Source organism: Podarcis erhardii (genome assembly GCF_964252035.2).
Source record: "Podarcis erhardii genome assembly, chromosome: W".
Lineage (NCBI taxonomy): Eukaryota > Metazoa > Chordata > Lepidosauria > Squamata > Lacertidae > Podarcis > Podarcis erhardii.
The window spans coordinates 11,820,825-11,841,008 of NC_138506.1; the positions used below are offsets into that span (position 1 = coordinate 11,820,825).

Sequence of the window (20,184 nt, forward strand, 5' to 3'; positions counted from 1 at the left end):
CCAGACGACCCGGGGAATTACAGAAACATCAGTCTGCTCTCAATAGTGGGGAAACTGTATGCCCGCTTCCTGTTGAAAAGACTTTTCCAATGGGCCGAAGAGAAAAAACTAATTGGGCCCGAACAAGCTGGATTCCGCCCAAAACAGTCAACAATTAATCATATTCTAATTTTACAGCATCTTGCCTGGAAATATTCCACCCCAAAGGGTGGCCAACTCTGTGTGGCATTCATAGACCTAAAGGCAGAATTCGATAGTATCCCCAGGAGCATCCTCTGGGAAAAACCCACCCGCTGGGGCATCGACAGAAGGCTTCTCTGGCTAATAATCAAACTCCATGAGAACTCAGCGGCTAGAGTGAGATTCACCCCGGAGGGTGATCTCACCAACTCAATTCCCATTAACAGAGGTGTCCGACAGGGTTGTATATTGGCTCCACTCCTGTTCAATTTGTTCATAAGTGACATGAGGACTCCCCTAATAGAGGCCCAAGAAAGGATTCATGCACCCCGCCTAGCACTTTATCGCTGCCCCTTGTTACTATATGCGGATGACGCAGTCATTCTTTCTTTTTCTAGAGTAGGTCTCAGGAGGGCCTTAAAATTTTTTGGATCATACTGTAACGCAAATTCCCTTACAATTAATTATGGAAAATCTAAGATCCTGATATTCTCAAAGAGCCGGAAACTCCATAATTGGAGAATTGATGGGAGAGTCATCGAACAAATCTATAGATTCCAATATTTGGGAGTTTGGTTAAAACATAACCTCAGATGGAAGGCCCATGTAGCCTATGTTACAAATAGAGCCAAAGCTATCTCCTTGGCGATCTTGCGATTCTTCTTCACCGATGGGGCCCTTCATATCCCATTGGCGTTGAAAGTCTTCAAGGCCAAGGTGATCCCGACAATTGCTTATGCCATCTCAATTTGGGGGACTTTTGCCAACCTACCTCACCTGGAGGTCATTCAAAATCAGTTTTTAAGAGGGATATTGAAACTGCCCAACTGTGTAAGTAATACAGCGTTACGCATGGAACTTAATATTGTATCCCTGGAAAATGCTCTGTGGAAACACATACTTTGTCACTGGCTATCTCTATGGCACAATCTCCCAAACCTGTACTTGATACAATGTATGTGGAGAGATGATTTCCAGAGCCCATGGGTAAAAAATTTACAGCTGAAAATTACGGCAATGGGAATCTCCCCATCCAAATTACTAGAGCAGGACATAGTCCCAGCTAAAAGAACAGTAATCTGTAAGCTAGAGGAGATGGACTTGCAGCAGAAAATGGTTTTGGGCAATGGTACCTGCTCACCTCTAAATCTTGGTTTATTACCCCTCTTAAGGCTCCCAAACTATTTGAATTCCTTAACTTCCTCAGCTCATAGATATGCCTTTGTAAAGGCAAGATTCAACACCTTTCCATCGAACGTGCTGAGAAATAGATTCTCCAATGGACAGATATCGCTCTTATGTGATTGCAATTGTGGGGCACTGGAATCGTTGCATCACATAATTTTTGACTGTGCTTTTCACTTACCGGCCAGGAGCAAGTTTCTTGCTCAATATCTTAAGGGAATTGCCGATGATACGATTGAAGCCAAACTGAGATATCTACTAATTGATGATGACCCCCTAAGATCACTCATGGTTGCCAGATTCTTGATCAGCGTCCTATCCCAAAAGAAGAGAAACGGTCTCCTGTGTGGCTCGGATAACCCCTTTAAACCATGATCTATGTTTTAGGTGACATCACCATTGTTTTAAACCATGATCTATGTTTTAGGCGATATCACCATTGATATCCTTGATTAATTTATGAGCAGAGGGCGATGTATAGGTTACAAATTTATTGTAATGTATGATGGTGGTCTTTGTCTTTGCTTTGCTTCGGTTCTTGTTTGTCTTTTGTAAGTTTTGGCGATTTTAAATTTGGAGGTTTATGTATAATATGTTGGTATGGGAAACTGTCGTGTAACGGGCCAATGGCCGTAATAAAGATCAATCCAATCCAATCCAATCAGGAACAAAATAAACATTGTTTATAGTCAAGTTCAGGCTTTCCAGATACACAGTTCCGATCCCGGTTGCTTCCATTTCCTGACCATTGGCCAGTTTCACAGTGAAGCGTTGCTTCTCGAATGTAGAAAACAGTTCCCGGCGTGATGCCATGTGTTGCGTGCATCCTGTGTCTACAATAAATGTGTTCTCCACGGATGATGTGGCTTTTAGTGACATCTAAGCCATATCTGGTTTTGCCTGGGACTGGGTACGACCTTTGTTTGAAACCTCAGGCTTTACAGAGCTCCCTCTAGCTCTTTTCTCCTGACGTGGTGTCTCCTGACGAACAGCATTCTGAGCTACAGCTTTCTCCTCTGTAGCAATAGTAGTGGGGGTGCTTGATTTCGGAGCTCCACTCCCCCCATCAGCAACAGCCATTGCAGCAACAACAGGATGATTAACAGCAACAGCAGCAACAGTCCCTTCACTTCCTTGTTGTGGCTCAAAGCTCCTCCCAGCTTTCGATGGGCTTTCAAGAATCTGGCTAGCTTCATCTTGGCTCTCCCCCTTTGGTACAACCAATTCTCGGTCCTTGCTTCCCACCCCAGCTTCACAAGCTTTCCGGAGTGACTCCCAAGCGACCCTTGGTTCTTCTGCACCCTTTAGGTCTGGCTCAAGATAAGCTTCCACATTTTCAGCCAAAATTCTGATCACACACTGCTTCAACTCACTTTGAATTGCAGCCTTCTCCCCCTGTGCTTGTACAGCAACAGGCTGTGGGGTCTGGACTAAGTCCCATAACTGCTCTCCCACCAGCAAGAATTCCATTGCAAAAGACCATTCTAGCCAATTTTGGCTATTCAGTTTTTGAGAGAACAGAGCCATCTTAATCCCAAGCTGCAGCTTTCAGCCACAAGGTGGAAAATCCAAAAGTCTATGGAGCTGTTTACTAGCTGCTTTGCACCTGGCAGTCAGCACAGCTGCTTGGAATTTTCCCTTCCAAGAATCTGTAAACAATAAGCCTTCTCTGCAATCCAACAGCTCTTTGCAGCTTAGCTACTTGGAAAGTCCCTTTCCAACAGTTTGTTTACAACAAGCGTCACTGAAAAAAAACTCAGCCTTGCTTTCGCTTTTCAAGCTTCTTTTCTCTCTTTGCTCTTTAAGCTAACCAGCTCATAAATTTAGTTCAAAAAGTACTCACGTCTTGTCGCTTAGCAACGGAACTTGGCAGAAGACGGCAGAACTTTATCAGCTCTGGAATGCGAAGTATGTGGCTGCTCTCCGCTCTGTTTTATCCAAAACAGGAGCCTTTTTCTCCATGAACCGAAGAAGTTTTCAATTCGCGTTCAGCATCCACCCATAAATCAGCAATCACAGAGGTCTGTGGATCGTTGCTTATCAGCAAAAAAAATGTCTCCCACCTGGTACTTCAGCTGTCTTTAGCAGTGCTTCACAGTCTCAGCCATCCACCGTGCTATCACTTGTTGTGGCAACCATCCTCTGCTACCACTTGTTGGTTTGCAAGCCCCCCTCCACAGAGGCTGGCCCCTCTCACTGTCCTCGGAGCTTGCATACCGGTAACCTTCTCTGGCTGACATCCAGACAGACCAGGGAGATTTTGATAGGCGACATTTTCCCAAGCGTGGGTAAATGCACACCCCCTCCTCCTGCTTCTTCCCTAGCAGGGAAAAGGAGACAGACAGAAACGTCTATTTACATTCTTTTATTTTTGTCTACAGCACTAGAGAAAAACACGTCCTTTCAGTTCAGTTCTTCTAGCAAGTCTGACAAACTTCCTGTATAAACGCAAACGGAAGGTTTCAAATTACACTCTTCACAGAGCCTTTTCCAGCCTGTGAACTTCCTGGGAAATTCCTTCCCACAGATAGCCGCATCATGTGATGTAAACAAGCTGGCTGTCGGCAGCTGCGATGTTCTCATATACTGACACTTATATGGTCTCAAGCAGAGTGCCAGGTGTTGGGACACGAAACTCACTGAGACATTGCTTTCTTTAGGTTTTCACCAAGGCAAAGCTGATCCATGTGTGTTTGTCAAGGAGGAGGGGCAAAACAAACTGTATTGTTTATGTTTTGTTGATGATCTTCTGATGTTTTGGAAGAATCAGGCTTTGTACCAAAGCACCCTAGCTCAGCTGAAGGAGCACTTTGACATGAAGGATCTTGGTGAGGTATCCAACTATCTTTCTCTGCAGGTGGAGACGGACCAAGCAGGTAATTTTCTGGTACACCAAACACAGAAAATTGCTGATGTATTAACCAGGTTGAATTTGGTTGATGCAAACCCAGCAGACACACCAATGGTGACAAGTTACCAGGTAGATGGTACTGCTGAAGCATTTTCTGATGCCACACTGTACAGATGCATTCTAGGCAAGCTGAATTTCATTGCTAGATGTTCAAGACCTGGCATAGCTGTAAGTACTAACCTGCTTAGCAAACATGCTAACAATCCTACTGTTCAGGATTGGAAAGCTCTGAAGCACATAGCCTGCTATTTGAAGGGGACTTTGCACTACAGGCTGAGGTTCACCAGTCAGAAGACTGGAGGCCAGAGGACTTCCTGTTTCCGGCGGTGGAAAATGGCTGATCCTACACAATCGGACCTCAGCCGTTCCGATAATTCAGGGCTGATATGGGGGTAATTAGCCCTGGCAGCCTCCCCAGGGCAGGGGAGGACTGTCTCAACGACCCGCAGTCTGCCCCAGATTGCCGATGTGGCAGACGGCAGGGGCACTGGGTCACGGAGCTAGGGACGGCTGACACTCCTGCGACGCCACCCCATAGCCGGACGCATCTGTTTGGGAAAATATAAAGATTTGGAAAACAAACAGACACGCTCTGAATTGAAGAAGCTGGAAAAAACCTGCAGTATGTACAGTCTCTGGTGCAAAAGATCGAACTTCAAAGAGATCCTCATCATGACGTTTGGAATGTGGAGAGGCTTGGTATGTAAAAAAACATTCTTTTATCCTTAACATCAACAATCCGTAATGCATGCCAAGCCTCATTAAGAACGTAAATTGCTCTTCAAAAAGTGAGTTCAGATGGACTTTCATATATAATTGGGTTCTACTCGCAGCCACTTCTCTTCTAAGACCGGAAATGCTTGTTAAAGACGAAAACAAAGGACAAAGGACAAAATGGCTCCTACCCACCACATCGTTACTGAATATCTGAGATACTTCCCTGATTAAGAGAAACAGGAGCTAACGGATGGTTGGTTATAAAGACTGGAAACAATAATACATATTGTATATTACATATACAACTGTTTGCAAAAAGATTTTTTTTATATTACGAGCGAGAGAGAGGGCTAAATGGATGTCTGGCAGCCCCCCTCTAGGGCCCGGAGGGGGGACTGGGAGGATTCCAAAGGCCAATTGCTAACTGTCTGATATATGGCTACATTGCAAACAGTCTGTTTAAGATAAATCAACAAGGAGGTTACAGAAGGAAATTTCTCTCTGTTTCTTTGATAACACCTGGACGGGAAAGATTAATGATCTGGGAGCTGCCAAAATAACAACTCTCAAAGAGCTGGACAGAACTTTGAAATTGGATGCAATTAAATGAAGCGGTGCGATGAAAAAACAGCTGAAGGAGTACAATATACGGACAAATCTGCACTCCATAGGGAAAAAAAAGTATCTGTTTTCTGACATGAATGAGGATTGTAGAACCAGAGTCAAAATGTGGAAGGAAAAAATCGGACATGGAATTATGAATAACATTGAGGATGATGAGAGGCAGGACTATGATGTTGAATGCGCTTCAGAATTCAGACCGTGGGAAATCAAAACAAAATTATTACAATTTGGAAGACAATTGGACCTTTTTTATTTTAGTTTTTTATTTTTACTGGATTTGATTTGATATGTTAATTGGATGTTTCTATTGGAAAATTAATAAACGCTTTAAAAAAAAGAAGAAGACTGGAGGTCTTGAAATCTTTGCAGATGCTAGTTTTGGAAGTGACACCACGGATGGTACAAGCACTTCTGGAGTATGCTACATGTACAACCACTGTCTGTTTGACTGGTTGTGCAAAAAGCAGATGACAGTAAGCCTAAGTTCCTGTGAAGCAGAACTCAATGCCCTGTCATTTTCACTCATAGATTGTGAATGGTTGATACAACTGTTTCAGGACATCAGAGTTTCTGTGAAATGTCCTATACAAGTGTATCAAGACAATAGATCCTGTTTGGCTTTGCTGAACTCAGAGAGTTGCAAGCAAAGAACCAAATACTTGCAGATTAAGTTACATTGTGCAAGAGAGTGTATTCAGAAAGGATTCATTCAGGTGTCCTACATGCCAGGAAATGAAATTCCTGCTGATCTGTTGTCTAAGGTTGTTAACAGAGAACAACTTGAGGTTTATGCACAGAGGTTGCAATTGGGTTGAACCACAGGTACTACAGGTTACACGGAAAGGAGGAGGATGTTAGGATATTTCCGTTCCACCTTAAATGGTCAGGTATGATTGTTGTGTATCACATGCCTGTTTACTCCCAGCACTGTTTCGCTGGGAACTTCCGTTTTGTATATAGCTTATGTTCCGGCTGTTTTCCTGGACACGGAGGCAAGTAGTCATGTTTTTCCTTTGTTCTGATCTACACTTAATAAAGCTGTAAATACGCTCTCCTATCTTCCGTTGTGGAGACTGCTGAAAATGGTGTGCACGAGTCTTGGAATGACTCTGACGTTCGTGTCACTAATTGACTGATGCTGTTCCACGGGAGACTGGTGATCGTCTGAAGGAGACTTGGAGGTCTGCCTGATGCCTCCGTGTCCCTGGCAGTATCCCAACAGTGGATGCCATATGCAAGGAATTTCCAGGGGTTTTTGATGGGAAATTGGGACAGTATACGCCCCCCATTGCCCTACAGCTTGACCCCGCAGTACGACCTGTCAGGATCAAGGCCCGCCGGGTCCCGTTCGCCCTGAAACCCCGCATAGGCGAGGAATTGGACCGGCTCGTGGAGCAAGGAGTCCTGGAGCCTGTGCCTAATGCCCCCTGGGAAACCCCGATCGTCACACCTGTCAAGCCTAATGGTTCGGTCCGCATCTGCGCAGACTACAAATGTACCATAAATAAGGCCCTCACGGCCCACGCATACCCAGTGCCAGTGGTCAGCCATGTCCTCGCCACCCTGGCTGGGTCAAAAAATTTTTGGCAAGCTGGACTTGGCCCAAGCATATCAACAGCTGCCGGTGGATGAGGCCACAGCAGAGGCACAAATGATTGCGTCTCACAGAGGAGCATTCAAGGTAAAGCGGCTGCAATTCAGTGTCAGCGTGGCACCAGGCATATTCCAGAATCTAATGGACTCTCTCCTTAAAGGGATTTCTGGTGCCACCCCCTTCTTCGATGATGTGTAGCTTGCCGGGCCCACACCAGAGGAGTTTGAGGACCGCCTTTGCACCGTTCTGCACAGTTTCCAGACGGCGGGTCTCAAGGTGAAGCGGGAAAAGTGTCTACTAGGAGTGCCTCAGGTGGATTTTCTGGGATTTATGGTGGATGCAGAAGGGGTCCACCCAACTGAGGACAAGGTACAGGCCATTTGCGATGCCCCAGCGCCCAAGAGCAAGACTGAACTTCAGGCCTTCTTGGGACTATTGAACTTTTACCATGCCTTCCTTCCCCACAAAGTGGCGGTAGCGGAGCCCCTACACAGACTCCTGGACAAGCGGGCCCCTTGGGTGTGGGGCCAGTGCCAGGAGGCCGCATTCCAGGTAGTCAAGGACTTGCTCATCTCAAACTCGGTCTTGGCACACTTCGCCGAGAGGCCGCCGGTGGTGCCAGCATGTGACGCCTCACACTACGGCATCAGCGCTGTCCTGGGACTCCTGGATGGAAGAGAGGTGCCGGTGGCATACTTTTCCCAGATACTCGACGCAACCGAGTGGAACTACTCACAAATCGACAAGGAGGGTCTGGCAATCGTGAAGGGAGTAAAAAAAATCCATGATTTCTTGTACGGGCGGCCCTTTACCGTGGTGACTGACCATAAGCCATTGCTTGGCTTGTTTGCCCCCGAAAAGCAGACCCCTCAAGTGCTGTCTCCTTGCGTCCTCAGGTGGTCAGTTTTCCTTGCCAGCTACCAGTATGCACTGATTCACCGCCCTGGGAAGGCGATGGGCTACGCGGATGCTCTCAGCCGGCTACCACTACCGGAAACAGGCCCCGACCCAGCGCCCACGCAAGAGGTTATGAGCCTGGAGCTGCTTCCCGACTGCCCCATTCAGGCACAAGAAGTTGCACACCATTCCAAGAAAGATAGGGTCATCTCCCGGGTCCTGGACTGGGTGTGGAGGGGATGGCTCAGCAACAGCCCCGGGCCAGAATTCGCAGGCTACACAACCTGTAAACATGAACTGTCGGCACACAAGGGGTGTCTTTTATGGGGAAGCAGGGTCGTTGTTCCCCAGCCCCTCCACAAAAGGGTCCTCACAGCCCTACGTGAGACACACCCAGGGGTAGTGAGAATGAAGGCCCTTGCCAGGAGTTATGTGTGGTGGCCGGGGATCGACGGAGAGATAGAGGCCTGGGTCAAACACTGCCAGGCCTGCCAAGAATCCCGCCCAGATCCCCCAAGGGCCCCAATCCAGTTCTGGGAGTCCACTCGAGCACCATGGTCACGCCTGCACGTGGACTTCGCTGACCCCTTTCAGGGGAAAACATTATTCATAGTGGTGGACTCCTACACCAAATGGCTGGAAGAGTGTTGCTCGCGGCGGGACAGCCATGGTGAGGACTTGAAGCGCCGCTGCTGCTGCTGGGCTGCCGCAGAGGATGGGCGAGATGCAGGGAGGAGGCGCCCAGAGCAGGAGATGAATTAAAATGCAGCACACGACGTGCACAGAGGACAGGATCCACCATGCACTGGAGAGATGCCTTCATGGCCTCAGCAGAAGCACTTTCTCTGCTAGCACTTGGACTGCTGGGCTTTGTCTGAATTGTTGGAGTCTCCAGGAGTTGGTCAGTCGTGATGCAGGGAACTACCTCATCCTTCTGGAGAAAATCTTGCAAAAGACCCAAGAGGTCCAAGAGAAATGCAACTATGATCTCTTTGCTCCGCTGGCTCTGCTCTTCAGCTCAGCTGTCATGTGTACACCACACTTTCCTTCAGAGTCAGATTTCCTTCTGAGAGCCATGAGGACATACCAAGGCTTCCTCACCTGGCCTGTGCCATACTGTAATATCTGCCAGGAGCTCCTGACCTTCATCAGCAATGAACTCAAAGCCCCAGGGATTTCATTTCAAAGGCTGGTTAGGGCAGAGCAGGGTCTGTCTGCAAAGAGCTATGAGAGTTCCATTTTAACAGTCCTGTTGCTGAACCCTTCAGAGGTTGATGGGGAGTTTCTCTCAGTCGCTGAAAAGTTGAGCACAGCAGAGCACTCCCAGCACACGGTACTGGTGACACTCCTGGAGCACATCTACCAAGCTAACTTTGGGACCAAATGTGACCTGACAAGACTACGTGACGTTCTTAAGTTGAAACCTTTAGAAAAGCTCATGGAGATATTTGCCAGCACCACAGAAGCTCAGGAGCTGGCAGCTGCCACCAGCAATGACCTTTCCATGGCTAAGGAGCAGCTAGAATCTGCTTTGCTGGAGACTGCAAAGGCAGCTGGGCTGCCTGAAATCACAGGGGAAGTCCAGCCTTGTAAGCTCCACCTGATCCCCATCCCTGTTGCCCGGTGTTACACCTACAGATGGGATAAGGATAACTTTGACATCTTGAATGAGGTACTAGACAAAGAGGGGCACTTCCCAAAGCCTGTGGTTTTGGAAGATGAGGAGGAGGAGGAAGAAGAAGCTGATGGCTACTGTCCAGAAAGAACTTCTCTGTTGACTTCCCTGGCTGCTGTCTCCAAGGAATCTGTGTATTCCGTATTGTCGGAGGTCAGTCCCCGTGACTCGCAGGAACCAGTCCTCTCCGCCCTTTCCAAAGACTCTGAGCTCTTGTTGGCCTCTAAAAACTCCTTGAAGACTTTTGTCTCCAGCCTGAAGGACTACACAGACAGTGGTTATGTGGAGGACAGTGATGAGAGCTCCCTTGAGCCAATGGGCCGCCTGGATCCAAAGGAGGAGAAGGCATCTCCCAGGCACCGGTATCGCCTGAGCAACAGGATAATCAAGCTGTTCAAGAGCAAGAGCCAGCTCATCCTGGGCAGGGAATTGTGGGACGTTTCTGAGGTGGCATCGCTCTCACTGCCGCTGCGCTGAGCCGAGAGCCTCTACAACCCCGTGGTCAAAGAGCGCATCCCCACACGCTCACGGCGTGCACACTCTCTGCCACAGCATGCACTGAGCGCCACACTTTTCCAGACCCGTGTGCCGCAGAATGCCTGTGTCCAGCGCAGGCCCTTCCTGAGCTGCGACGAGGACACCAAGGTCTCAACACTGCGAGTGGTCGTGTTTGGCTCTGACCGCATCTCTGGGAAAGTGGCCCGGGCTTACAGCAATCTTAAATCTCAGGAAAGCAGCTGCCCCTGGCTAACTCAGTACTTCAAACTGCAGTTTTACTATGTCCCCGTGAAGAGGAGTGGCCCTACCTCATCTGCACTGACCTACCCTCCTCCTTCTCCAGGAGATCCACATTCCCGTGCCTGTGGATCAATGGATCCTAGTTTGGCAGGGGTGGAGAGCAGCACAAACGATATCTCAGTCTACATTGTTATGCTGGATCCATGGTACGAGCACAGTGTTCTTGGGCTAATGAACCTTCCCACAAATGTTCTATGCCAGCAATCTGCCAAACCTGAGGGTGAGCCCCTAGAAGATACAGCAGAGCAGCTCCCCATCCTTGCTGACATGATCCTTTATTACTGTCGTTTTGCTACCCGCCCAGTGTTGCTGCAGGTCTATCAGGTAGAGCTCACCTTCATTGGAGGACAGACGAGGACAGAGATCTTCATCCACTCCCTAGAGCTGGGCCACTCAGCAGCCACACGGGCCATCAAAGCCTCAGGTCCAGGTTGCAAGCGACTGGGCATAGATGGAGACAGAGAAGCAATCCCACTAACACTACAGATCGCCTACAGCAAGAGAGCAGTCAGTGGACGGAGCCGCTGGAATGACATTCAGAAAGTCTGCACGACCATCAATCTCAGCAAGACCTGTAAGAAACAAGAAGAGCTTGATTCAAAAACCGAATGCTTAACTCTCACTGCAACAGAGGTAATCAAGAGGCAGAGTTCCAAGTCCAAGAAGAGTTTCAATCAGCAAATCAGTGTGTCTCAGATGAAAGTGGACAAGGTCCAGATTATTGGGGTGAACTGTTCCTTTGCTGTGTGCCTGGACCAGGATGAGAAGAAGATTCTGCAGAGTGTCACCAGGTGTGAAGTCTCTGCATGCTACAAGCCCAAGATCAGTGAGCCCTGCATTGAGGAAAACCCCTGCTCACTTCTCCCTACCCAGAATCCCTCTGACTTCTGCTCTCTTCTCTGCTTACCCATTGCCACCTTCAGTGGGGCACTGCCCTAGGGAGTCGGAAAGGATGGAGTGAGTGAACTGCTTCCAACTCCCAGTGCTGATCAAAGGTGCTACCAGGCATCCAATGGAGATGGACCTCCACTGAAAGAGGAAAACCCATGGCATGCGTTTTCCTGCCCATGCTGGATAGCTTGGCTTCAGTAGAAGCAGGGCATGGTAGTCCTCCCAGAACTGGGAAACAAGCACTTGACACGCCTGGAATATGAAAGGGTTTGGTGTTTTTTAGGGGAAAGAATTGTTGGGATACTGCCAGGGAGACAAAGGCCATCACTGCCTCCACGTCGTCTCCGGACGTCCATCGATCTCCCGTAGTCATGCAGTATCAGCTATTAGCGACACAAGCTCAGGAAAATACCTTCCACATTCCTGGGCTGATGCACACTCTATCAGCAGAATTCACACAGCGAAAGTTGCCCAGCAGGAGAGCATATTTACAAGTTTATTCAGCGTTGGTCAGAACAAAGAAAAACATGACCGTCTGCCAGCGTGTTCAGCGCAGAGAGAGAGAGACACAACAGCTCTATCGAAACAGAAACATCCTGAGAAACAGGAAATGCACAGACTCTGTGACACACAAAAGCCTGCTCCCTTTTAAGGTGGAACGGAAATATCCTAACATCTTCCCCCTTTCCGTGTAACCTGTAGTACCTGTGGTTCAACCCAATTGCAACCTCTGTACGTAAACCTTAAGTTGTTCTCTGTTAACAACCTTAGACAACAGATCAGCAGGAATTTCATTTCCTGGCATGTAGGACACCCGAATGAGTCCTTTCTGAATACATTCCCTTGCACGATGTAGCTTAATCTGCAAGTACTTGGTTCTTTGCTTGCAACTCTCTGAGTTCAGCAAAGCCAAACAGGATCCATTGTCTTGATACACTTGTATAGGACATTTCACAGAAACCCCGATGTCCTTAAACAGTTGCATCAACCATTCACAATCCATGAGTGAAAATGACAGAGCATTGAGTTCTGCTTCACAGGAACTTAGGCTCACTGTCGTCTGCTTCCTGCACAGCCAGTCAAACAGACAGTGGTTGTACATGTAGCATACTCCAGAAGTGCTTGTACCATCCGTGGTGTCACTTCCAAAACTAGCATCTGCAAAGATTTCAAGACCTCCAGTCTTCTGATTGGTGAACCTCAGCCTGTAGTGCATAGTCCCTTTCAAATAGCGGGCTATACGCTTCAGAGCTTTCCAATCCTGAACAGTAGGATTGTTAGCATGTCTGCTAAGCAGGTTAGTGCTTACAGCAATGTCAGGTCTTGAGCACCTAGCAATGAAATTCAACTTCCCTAGAATGCATCTGTACAGCGCAGTGTCAGAAAACGCTTCAGCAGTACCATCTACCTGATAACCTGTCACTATCGGTGTGTCTGCTGGGTTTGCATCAACCAAATTCAACCTGGTTAATACATCAGCAATTTTCTGTGTTTGGTGTACCAGAAAATTACCTGCTTGGTCCTTCTCCACCTGCAGAGAAAGATAGTTGGATACCTCACCAAGATCCTTCATGTCAAAGTGCTCCTTCAGCTGAGCTAGGGTGCTTTGGTAAAAAGCCTGATTCTTCCAAAACATCAGAAGATCATCAACAAAACATAAACAATACAGTTTGTTTTGCCCCTCCTCCTTGACAAACACACATGGATCAGCTTTGCCCTGGTGAAAACCTAGAGAAAGCAGTGTCTCAGTGAGCTTTGTGTTCCAACACCTGGCACTCTGCTTGAGACCATATAAGGATTTCCGCAGTTTACAGACCATTCCTTTCTGTATCTGCATTCCATCAGGTGGAAGCATGTACAGCTCCTCCCCCAAAATCCCGTACAAGAAAGCTGTATTAATGTCATGATGGGAAACATGCAGTTTCTCCTCTGCAGCTATCTTGAGCATCAGCCGAATGCTCTCATATTTAACGGTGGGCGAGTAGGTCTCGTGGTAATCCTGTCCTGGTACCTGTGAAAAACCTCTGGCAACTAATCTGGCTTTGTGTCTGACAACCTTGCCATTCTGGTCTGTCTTGGCCTTGAAGACCCATTTGCTGCCAACCAGTCTCATTCCTGGGACTACCGGTACCAGCTCCCAAGTTTGGTTCCTATTCAAGGAATCAACTTCAGCCTTCATGGCATTTAGCCAAGGCTCAGCATCTTTAGAGGTTAACTCCTGAACCTCTTTGAAGCTTGAAGGTTCCAATACCTTCTCTGAGCTACTAAGAACAGCAGTTGCTGTCTTAGCAAACTCATCAGCAAATCTCTTTGGAGGTCTGCCTTTGGTCGCCCTTTCAGACCTGCGAACTAGACGCAAGTCTTCGGGACTCATCTCCTCTTTCTTAGGAGAAAAGTAGTTCTTCCAGTTCATTGTCAGATGCATCAGATGGTCTGACTGAGGCCTTTGCGCTCTTGTAGTCTGCTGTGTTATCACTGTCACTGACACCAGCAGCAGAGCCACCAACTGAACTGGAATCCGAACTCTGATCATCATCATCATCATCATCATCATCATCATCATCATCCTCAGCTTTCTCAACACTATCTGGTTTTTGCACATCACCTTCATCCTCCTCTGGGTAACTCTGGAAAATTCCCACATTTTCCCCCCACTTAGGATTGTACTCAACACTCCTTGTGAACTTAATGGACTTAGAATCAGTCATCCATACTCTGTATGCACCTTTTTCGTACCCCATGAACAAACCATGTGCCCCACACTTCCCAAGCTTGTTGCTCTGTGGGGTGTGTACCCACATGTCAGAACCAAAGATTCTCATGTGCTTGATGTTCGGTTTCTTACCAAACATCTTCTCATACGGAGTGCAACCAATAGGTGATGACAGTCTGTGATTTAAGGTATAAACTACTGTTGACAGAGCCTCCCCCCAAAACTTCTCAGGGAGGTTGGCATCATGCAACAAGGTTTTTAGGCCTTGAAGCAAAGTTTGGTTTACTCGTTCTGCAAGTCCATTCATCCATGGCGATCTAGGCGTTGACAAGTCATGCTGGATTCCCTTCTCAGTCAGGAAAGCTTCAAACTGCTGAGAAGTTTTACCCGATCGGTAAAAAGAGAGCCGATACGCTTACCGTGAACATTCTCCAACCAAGCACAGAATGCCTTGAACTTAGTAAACGCTTGTGATTTCTGCTCAAGCATAAACACATGAATGTACCTAGAAAAAGAATCAAATAGAACCATGAAGTACCTTGCTCCTCCCAAAGAGGGCGCAAGTGGACCAACCAGGTCTGCGTGCACTAGCTGGTAGGGTTTGGAAGCCTGCCTGCTAGACTCCTTGCCTTTTGGAGCAACCTTCACCTTGTTCTCTGCACAAGATACACATTTCATGTGAAACTTACAAGGTTTGATGTTCAAACCTTCGACCAAACCAGGCATCTTGGCCAGCGCCTGCCAAGACATGTGGCAAAATTTTCGATGTGCATCATGAATACATCCTGCATGAAGAACCTTGTTAGTTTGTGCAACACAACAAGAATCAACATTAGACATATTACCATTGTCATCATAAGTTATACAGAATAAACCATCTATAAACTTTGCATGCAAAATGTCCTCTTTGCCTTTCCTGATGACACAGATGTTCCTCTTGAAGGAAATCTCAAAACCACGTACAATCAGCTGTGGTACACTGAGCAAATTGTCCGCTGCTCCTGGAACATAAAGTACATTACTGATGGTTGTATGCAAACTTGCAAGTTTAACAGTCCCCTTTCCTGCAATTTGCAAAGTCCTTCCATCAGCCTGGTGGATCTCTCCATCTTGAGGTGTGAAGGAGATAAATAGGTGCCGATCTTTCGAAAGATGGCGGCTCGCACCAGAGTCGACAATAAATCTGGCCTTTGGAGCAGTTTTTCTGGCAAGCAAAACCTTGTTTTCCACCGGCGTGGGCTTTTGCTGCTTGCCCCCCTGCTCCTGGCCATCAGACTTGCCTTTGGCCTTTGGTGAAGCAGTGCCAGCGAACAAAGCCTTGTTTTCCACTGGCGTGGGCTCTTCACCCTCCCTCTGCTTCAGGCCATCTGCAGGCATCTGTCTTTGTTTACCTCTGGCCTTCCGGCCTCTGCAAAGGCGATGACCTTGGTTCCCACGAGAAACAGAAACAGAGCTCTCAGCTGCCGACTCCTTGGCTCCCCCTGGAGGCTGGAATGCTGCCTGGGATGACATCACAGTCAGCTCCCCCTGCAGCTTGCAACCGGTGCCCTCAGCATCCCTGCATTCACTCGCATTCTGGGAAACAGCCAGGACCTCCGACGCATTGACACTCTGGGCATTCAGACTCTGAGCTGGGATGACTGGCAGATGAGCTTTCTTCAAAGCATTCCACATCTGTCGTGCAGTCGTGTTGCCAGCTAGCGTCGCAATTTCCTCTAGAGAGACGGACAAGACTATTACGTCCACGGCCCGTGAATTCTGGGCTCTCCATCTATCTGCCAGAGGAACAGGAGGGGCTTCAGACACAGTATGCCACACTCCAAATTGTCGCAGCAAGCTCTCACAGTACACAACCCAGGTGTCATAATTGTGCCAATTTAACTTTGGGCACTCAGCAGCTTCAGAGGCTTGGAAAAACTCCATTCCACCTCTTTTCTTGAGCTGTGAGTCTTTATGCCTTCAAAAACTTCTTATCTCGGCAGCTCATTAATCTCAAGCCTGTTTGGCTCGGCTCCCAGACCTTTTAGGCCTGCCGGACATCAAAGTCTCTTTGCCGCGGCTTTTCAGAAAAGCCTCTGCTTTCGGTTTTCTACACACATACCTCAGCAGTCTGTCGCAGTCTTACTCTCCTGTAAGTGCCGTGAATCTGGGCCCGAAACCTGTTGTTGGGATACTGCCAGGGAGACAAAGGCCATCACTGCCTCCACGTCGTCTCCGGACGTCCATCGATCTCCCGTAGTCATGCAGTATCAGCTATTAGCGACACAAGCTCAGGAAAATACCTTCCACATTCCTGGGCTGATGCACACTCTATCAGCAGAATTCACACAGCGAAAGTTGCCCAGCAGGAGAGCATATTTACAAGTTTATTCAGCGTTGGTCAGAACAAAGAAAAACATGACCGTCTGCCAGCGTGTTCAGCGCAGAGAGAGAGAGACACAACAGCTCTATCGAAACAGAAGCATCCTGAGAAACAGGAAATGTGCAGACTCTGTGACACACAAAAGCCTGCTCCCTTTTAAGGTGGAACGGAAATATCCTAACAAGAATTTCTATCATCTGTGGTTCCCCCATGAGTGCTGTGGGGAGAGAGAGAGAGAGAGAGAGAGAGAGATTGCAGATGACATGGCATGAATGTGATGGGGGCACATCTGAAATGCAGAGAAGTTGGAGGGTTTGACTGGCCAGTTTCTGCTAAACCATTGAAAAACTTCATTGAGAGTGAGAGAATTGCAGCTGTCTGCTCCCCCTTTTTAACAGGGCATTGTTGATGTGCCTGGCCCAGGGCAGGGCCTGACAGGCCTATAAGAACTGCTGCTGTGGCTACCACCGAGGAGGACTCCCCTGCTTAGCGCCTGAGGGCCCCAGTCCTGCCACTCACAGTCCTGCCCAGGGCGGGGCCTGATGAGCTCTATAAAGGACTGCTGCCACTGCTGCTTCTGGGCAGAGAGGGCTCTGTTTGTTTTTGTTTTTTACCTATGTCATTTTAAACTCTGATATGAATGGGTGTATTCTTAGTTTTAGATTTTGATTTATGTGGAAATTGTTTCCCATTTGGTTGTGCACTTTTTTTGATGTGGTTTATTTATTGTTTATGACTTTTGTAATTATGTAAATCTTGTTATGCTGTAAGCCAACTTGAGCATTGTTTTTTTAACTGTGAAAAGGCGGCATACAAATAAAAATGATGATGGAAGTCACACTGGTACCGTCCACTTCTATATCCACAGCCATCTGGGTACTACGCAGGCTGTTTGCAACTCACGGGCTCCCTGACACTTTCGTCTCAGACAACGGAATCGCATTCACGTCAGGAGAATTCCAGACCTTCACAGCGCAGAACGCCATCCGTCACATCCGCTCGGTGCCATTCCACACTGCCACCGATGGCCAAGCAGAGCGCATGGTGCGGACCACCAAGGACACCCTCCGCCGCATGACGCAAGGGGATTGGGAGTACCGCCTTGCCACATTCCTTCTAGCACAGCACAGCACCCCCAGGCAGGAATCCCCGGACCTTCATGGACCAGGACCCAGTGTACTCAAAGAATTTTGGGGCAGGCCCGGCATGGGTACCCGCCACAGTCACCAGGGTCACTGGCCCCGTGTCGTATGAGGTGCTAACAGAGGGGGGGCAATGCTGGCCCCGCCACTGCGACTAGCTACGGCAACGATTCCTGGAAGAAAATCAGGAGGAGGACAGGTCAGAGGAGTCCCAAGGGAACAGTGGGGCAGTGAGGCCCATAGAGCAGCAGGGGCCAGCAGGGGAGGCAGAATCAGTAAATACAGAGAGGACCCGTGAGGCCAGAAGGACACCAGAACCAGAGCCACGACTGAGTGAGCTGGTTACGCCAGACCAAACGGCCCCATCACAGCCAGCATCCTTGGAACACAAGCCAGAACCCGAACCCCAGACCAGGGGGATAAGGGAAGTACAGAAAGGGAAAGGGGGGAGGGGATAGACAGATAGACAAATAGATAGATAGATTAGAAATTTTAATGGCCTATAAAGATTATCAAAACCTACAAAGTACTAAGCACAAATATAACATTGAATCACAATGGTACAAAATAACTCAGCAAGCTGACATTTTTCAAGAGTTAAACAAAAGTTTGTGCACTAAATATTATTTCCAATTCTCGGTAGCTATAAGAGAAATACCATATATGATTATAAAAATTTAAGCAAAAATTATTTAAAAATATGATTTCATTTCTAGATCAGACAGACAAGATTTCTTCAACTATATATTTCTTTCTTTATCATATACACACAAAGCTTCTATTTTTAAACAGGAAATACTTTTGTAACCTAAGGTCTATTATACAAATACATACATATGCTCATTTTGTTACAGTTCTGTTAAGCTGTATACAAAATATAAAGATTCCATTTTTTTTAAATGTTCCTCCATGGGTCTATTATTTACTAAATTGGTGAGTTTTGCCATTACTGCATATTCTGATAGTTTCTCTTTCCATGCATCCATTTCAGGACATATGTCAGATTTCCATGTTAGCCAACACCACTCTGACTGCTGTGGTCATATAACTGAATAGTTCCACTGACGATTTCACATTAGCTGAAGGAGTCATTCCCAACAGCATACTTTTGGGGTCCAATGCAAATTTAGTTTTTTTCATTTTTTGCATTTCAAAATGAACTTTCCTCCAAAACTTTTTGGTCTTTTCACAGGTCCACCATAAATGGAAGAATGTCCCTTGAGGTCTATGATATTTCCAGCAATGTCCATTCATTTCATTATTCATCTTCTGTATATCTTTCACAGTTATATACCATCGAAAGAACATGTTTGTACCAATTTTGTTTTAGGGCTTAAATTGCAGTGATTTTTTTCCCTTTTTTCATAATTGTTCTCATTGTTCCTCTGTAATCTGCTCTTAAATTTTTTGCATCCATTTTGTCATACAAGGTTTTACTAGTTCAGGCTTGGTGTCATATTTGAGTAATAGTTTGTAAATTTTACCCAAAAGGTGGTCCTCTGTTATGATGGACTCAAATTCTGTCTTTTCTCTGATTTAACTGTTTGCCATACAGTCTTTCTTTAATCTTGATATTAGTTGACAGTATGTAAGCAGTGTCATATTTTTTCTCCTCTTTAATACTTCGGCATGTATTTGATCTGTTCTTGAAGATGAACCGTATCTTGGTACAAAATATAGCCGTACATTCTCCTCTCAGCTCTAATAATAACGTTCCAGTGGTGACATTAACAGTGCTGGTGGGGGGCTTTTTGTGGTGCAACTTGTGATTTGTGTGGTGCAGGCTGTGCCCATGGCCATGATGTATGATTTGATGGTGAGTTAGGGGTGACCCAATGCAAAAACCCTGAGGATCCATGAGGATCTGTGCTTCGAAACCAGATTTTTGGGCCACGGTGTGTCCAGGAAGCCGTGGATCCATGTTTTTTGTGGTGCAGGCTGTGCCCATAACCATGATGTATGATTTGATGGTGAGTTTGGCATGGTGCAATGCAAAAAACATGAGGATAAACAACTGACATTTAGAAAACAACCTGACATTTAGATAAACAAACTGACATTTAGAAGACATCTGAAGGCAGCTCTGTTCAGGGAAGTTTTTAATGTGTGACATTTTAATGTATTTTTAATCTTTGTTGGAAGCTGCCCAGAGTGGCTGGGGAAATCCAGCCAGATGGGCGCGGTACAAATAATAAATTATTATTATTATTATTACTACTACTACTATTATTATTATTATTATTAACCATGTTTTTGCGCCATTGCAGCGCCACAAAAATGTGGATGCGTGATTTTTGTGGTGCTGCCTACTACAGACTAAGACGTGGTCTGCAGTATCATGGTGGTTTTATTTTGTTTCAATATAAGAATCATATGAATTCATGAGGATCCATGCCTCGGATCCATGTTTTTGTGGTGCTGCAGTGCGGCAAAGTGTTGGATCCACGTTTTTATAGTCCAGTTTGTAGGCCTGGTTTCCAGATGTGATTTGACAC

General features: G+C 46.9%; 1 pseudogene across 1 annotated transcript; it reads left to right on the forward strand.

Moving 5' to 3' along the window:
* Positions 1-8,797: 8,797 nt before the first annotated feature.
* LOC309333146 (phosphoinositide 3-kinase regulatory subunit 5 pseudogene) lies at positions 8,798-11,749 on the forward strand (annotated as a pseudogene). The gene has a single exon. The product of its transcript is annotated as a phosphoinositide 3-kinase regulatory subunit 5 pseudogene (transcript).
* The last annotated feature ends 8,435 nt before the right edge of the window (positions 11,750-20,184 follow it).